Source organism: Schistocerca cancellata, chromosome 3 (assembly GCF_023864275.1).
Source record: "Schistocerca cancellata isolate TAMUIC-IGC-003103 chromosome 3, iqSchCanc2.1, whole genome shotgun sequence".
NCBI classification, from domain to species: domain Eukaryota; kingdom Metazoa; phylum Arthropoda; class Insecta; order Orthoptera; family Acrididae; genus Schistocerca; species Schistocerca cancellata.
Genome location: NC_064628.1, coordinates 261,008,785 through 261,013,740, shown reverse-complemented (window position 1 = coordinate 261,013,740; position 4,956 = coordinate 261,008,785). Strand labels below are relative to the sequence as shown.

Here is a 4,956-nt window from a genome sequence, read left to right as displayed (position 1 = left end):
TCTTGTTAATAACTGAGAAGGAATAGTAGATAAACACAGAGGTATTGTAGGTGGAGTCGCATCTAGCCTCTGTGAGTGTGATAGCATCGAAAAACAATATAAAAATATAAGAACAAGTCTTAAAATTTCAGGTGAAAAGAAAACAAAATTCATCACAAATATTAAAGAATCCTCAAAATACATAGAAACATAAATAGGTAAAATAGGGCATGGGAGGAAACTTAAATATCTTGGAGAAAATATACGACAGAGTGAGCTAGGAAAATTTACAGAAAATGAAGGAGTTAACAAAATGGAGAGAGCATCTGGATCCAAAACGAATATGTAAACAAGAGTAGTGGGACGAAGGCCATTCTGCACCGACATTTTTATCAAATTAGTTAATTAATTGATCAATTAATTACCCCCCTTGGTGGAATCACCAGCCCATTGGGGGGTCCCTCTTTCTTCTCTAGGAAGACCACAGCACTCACTTCCCCCTTTGCCACTCCTCTTCACTCCTGTTCCTTCATACCTCCAGAAAAAGCGAATTGGTGGGATAAATTGCTCAATCTGTGCTGAACTATTGGAAGGATGTCACGACATGAAATTTAAATCAATGTCCTTTACATTACAGAGAATATATATTTTATTTATACAATTTAGTTATTATATTCTTTATTTAATCAGTTTGTGAAAGACAGGCTTTTGGATCTCTTTATTTGACTGAAAAAGCTCGTCTTTTTCTGCTGTTTATTTTATTAGGGAAGGTACAGGTGCTGTGAAATTCTATGAAAAAAATTATGAAGCTGTCAAAAACTTCCTGGCAGATTAAAACTGTGTGCCGGGCCGAGACTCGAACTCGGGACCTTTGCCTTTCGCGGGCAAGTGCTCTACCAACTGAGCTACCCAAGCACGACTCACACCCCGCCCTCACAGCTTTACTTCTGCCAGTATCTCTTGTCCTACCTCCCAAACTTTACAGAAGCTCTCCTGCTAACCTTGCCCGCGAAAGGCAAAGGTCCCGAGTTCGAGTCTCGGCCCGGCACACTATTTTAATCTGCCAGGAAGTTTCATATCTGCGCAAACTCCGCTGCAGATTGAAAATCTCATTCTGGAAACATCCCCCAGGCTGTGGATGTCAAGGTCTATTACTCATTCGAGTGCTTTCCCCAAGCCTCTAACTTCCATTGTGTACATTTGGGAGACAAATGGCGTAGTCTCGGACAGCTCAATCATTAAGTGGTTTTATGATACCACTTTGACTGCTACACAGCTAAAGTTTCCTGTGTTGGAAGTTAGAGGCTTGGGGACAGCACTCACATGAGTAATACACCTTGATCCAATAAATGGGGTGTTCAGCTAATCAAGCTTCCTAAGGATATAGCTGATAAGTAGGCACATATTAATTTCCAAAATAGTAAAAAGAGTTATTGTTTTGCATGGTCAACCCTGGATTGTGAGAGAAATTATAATCACAATCACCATCTGCATTAAACATGTTGAATACAACAGAGGTATTAACAGTTTTGGGTTTTTATAACTTTCATGGTATTGAGTTCCCTCTTACAATCCAGGACGTTCCTAAATTTGCGGCACAGAATACTGGTACATCGGTTCTTGTTGATAGTCTGAAGGAGAACAAGCTAGATAAAGATGGTAAAGTTCCAAACAAAGTTGTCAGGCCCATTCAATTCTGTGAATTTCCCAGTCAGCAAAAGCTGCATGTAAACTTGTTGTTCTTCTCCAAAGGAGACGATACCACTACGTATGGATCAGAGATATCTCTGGACTCCTTTGATATCAACTGCGTGAAAGTGAGTGTAAAAACTGTACTTGCTGAAGGTGCCTCAAGTGACATTAGTAAATCGTGTTGTAGATTGCTCTACGAGGAAACTGGTATATGTTGTCATGCCCATTGAGGAAAACAAAATCTTAAAACATAAGAATGCTCACCGTCAAGAGCATTACCCTCATGCAGTGTAAATTGACTTCGAGTGCTTCCTCACTCCTGTGACACACTATGAAGGTGACATTACAGCCTTATGTACCACATCCACAGTAAAGCATGTACCACATATGGCAGTGTATCAGGCTGTACATTCATATGATTTGATTCTCAGCCATCCCAAATCATATGTTTGGTATAATTCTCGGATTTGGTTGGTCATTGGGACCAAAAAACTCTTCATGAGTGGTTAATAAGCTTTACAGCACTAGCAATCCCATGATCAAGTCAAATGAGGAGGATGTTTTGTACAGGAAGACTGTTGACACTTATATCTGTGGACAGCCATTAGAAAAAGAGAGCTGGAACAGCTCATATGGACCACTGTCATCTAAAAGGGAAGTTGTGCAGTGCAGCCAATAACATATGCAATGTCAAGTACAAATTACCACGATGCATATCTGTATTTTTCCACAATTTGAGGGAGTATGATGCTACCTGTCTTGTTGAACACTTGGCTTATTTTGGTAGGGAGAAGAATCAAGTCAGTGTCTTACATGAGAGCATTGAGAAATATATTTCATTCTCCAAATGAATAACGAAAAGCATTATGCTCTGGAATACTCTCTTTCAAATTCTAAAGTTGGCAGGGGTAAAATACAGGGAGCGAAAGGCTATTTACAATTTGTACAGAAAGCAGATGGCAGTTATAAGAGTCGAGGGACATGAAAGGGAAGCAGTGGTTGGGAAGGGAGTTAGACAGGGTTGTAGCCTCTCCCCGATGTTATTCAATCTGTATATTGAGCAAGCAGTAAAGGAAACAAAAGAAAAATTCGGAGTAGGTATTAAAATCCATGGAGAAGAAATAAAAACTTTGAGGTTCGCCGATGACATTGTAATTCTGTCAGAGACAGCAAAGGACTTGGAAGAGCAGTTGAACGGAATGGATGGTGTCTTGAAGGGAGGATATAAGATGAACATCAACAAAAGCAAAACGAGGATAATGGAATGTAGTCGAATTAAGTCGGGTGATGTTGAGGGTATTAGATTAGGAAATGAGACACTTAAAGTAGTAAAGGAGTTTTGCTATTTGGGGAGCAAAATAACTGATGATGGTCGAAGTAGAGAGGATATAAAATGTAGACTGGCAATGGCAAGGAAAGCGTTTCTGAAAAAGAGAAATTTGTCAACATCGAGTATAGATTTAAGTGTCAGGAAGTCGTTTCAGAAAGTATTTGTATGGAGTGTAGCCATGTATGGAAGTGAAACATGGACGATAGCTAGTTTGGACAAGAAGAGAATAGAAGCTTTCGAAATGTGGTGCTACAGAAGAATGCTGAAGGTTAGATGGGTAGATCACATAACTGATGAGGAGGTATTGAATAGAATTGGGGGGAAGAGTAGTTTGTGGCACAACTTGACCAGAAGAAGGGACCGGTTGGTAGGGCATGTTCTGAGGCATCAAGGGATCACAAATTTAACATTGAAGGGCAGCGTGGAGGGTAAAAATCGTAGAGGGAGACCAAGAGATGAATACACTAAGCAGATTCAGAAGGATGTAGGTTGCAGTAGGTACTGGGAGATGAAGAAGCTTGCACAGGATAGAGTAGCATGGAGAGCTGCATCAAACCAGTCTCAGGACTGAAGACCACAACAACAACAACGTTATGTTCCACTTCCTGGACTCATTACATTTTATGCACGCATCAGTCCAGAAACTTGGAATTCTGCCTCAGGAGCCTGTGATTGTCACTCGAGTTTTATTTTGTGAAAGGAAGGGGATTTTCCCATACGAGTATCTGGATTGTGTGGAAAAACTCAATGCAATCGACATCCTGACACAACTGCATTCACCAGTTATCTTACAGGCGATGCCATATTCAATGGAGAGTATGTGCAAGCTGAGAATGTTTGACAGGAGTTTCATGTCTCCACTTTAGGATAGTATGAAAACTCTACAAGAACACAGACGTGTGTTTACTTGCAGATGTTTTTAAGAAATACTGGAGTGTATGTATGACCTCATAAGCTCTGCATCCCGTGTTTTATTACACAGCGCCTGGGTTGTCTTGGGATTCTATGCTCAACAAAACGAAAGTCAACATCGAACTACTAACTGATGTTACATGAACATCATGTACTTGAATGTGTACAACTTGTACGAGCATGCTATGCAACATTCGCTACCGTTTAGTGAGATTCAATGGTTGTGTAAAGGCAAATGCTTTGGAGTAGGTGGAAATATCCATGGTGTGGTGGCTGACTCTGTTGTAGAGGCACACCTCAAATACCCTATTAGTTTGCGTGAAGCACACAGTGATTTGCCACTATGTCCACAGGAACTAGTTCTGTCAGGAGGCTCCATCCCAAAACTGGTGACAACGCTGGGGAACGAGCAGAGGTACGTCGTGCATTATACAAACTTCCAGCAGTGTCTCAGCTAAGAGATGGAACTGCTTAGAACCACCTGCACTATCTCCTTCAAGCAATCACACTGGCTGTAGGAGTGTATTTCTTTAAATACCGAAATGAGGGCGTCCACGAAGAAGGATTTAGCTTATAATTAATGAATAACGCAATTTTTGGCAATACAATGAAAATAGTGAGAAAACACTGAAATTATTGTTAGAATACAGTGGGATGGGCGTTGGGGTGTAAGGAAATGCATCACCACACCAAATTTTAAACCAGTCTCTATCTTGAATAAGGATTTTGTTGCTGTGGAGACAGCAAAGACTGTGGTAGAGTTCATGAAACCTGCCTATGTGGGGATGTGCATATTCGACCTGTCCAAACTCCACATGTACTTATTCCATTACGAGTTTGCGAAAATTCGTTTCGTTGATCGAAAATTGCTTCATATATATACAATAGATTCATCTACTGGGTGAAGGACTGTGTAACGAGGTGCCATGCTAATACATTTGCTGTTTCTTTCTACCGGGACAATGTTCCTTACGCTATTGTTCCACAGACAAGAAGGTTATTGGTCCAATGAAAGACAAGGCGACTGTGAAATCTGTGTTTTT

At 40.6% G+C, this 4,956-nt stretch overlaps 1 non-coding gene across 1 annotated transcript; it reads right to left on the bottom strand.

Moving 5' to 3' along the window:
- Positions 1-820: 820 nt before the first annotated feature.
- Trnas-cga (transfer RNA serine (anticodon CGA)) lies at positions 821-895 on the bottom strand. Its single transcript has one exon. It is a non-coding gene; the product is annotated as a tRNA-Ser (tRNA).
- Positions 896-4,956: the final 4,061 nt, after the last annotated feature.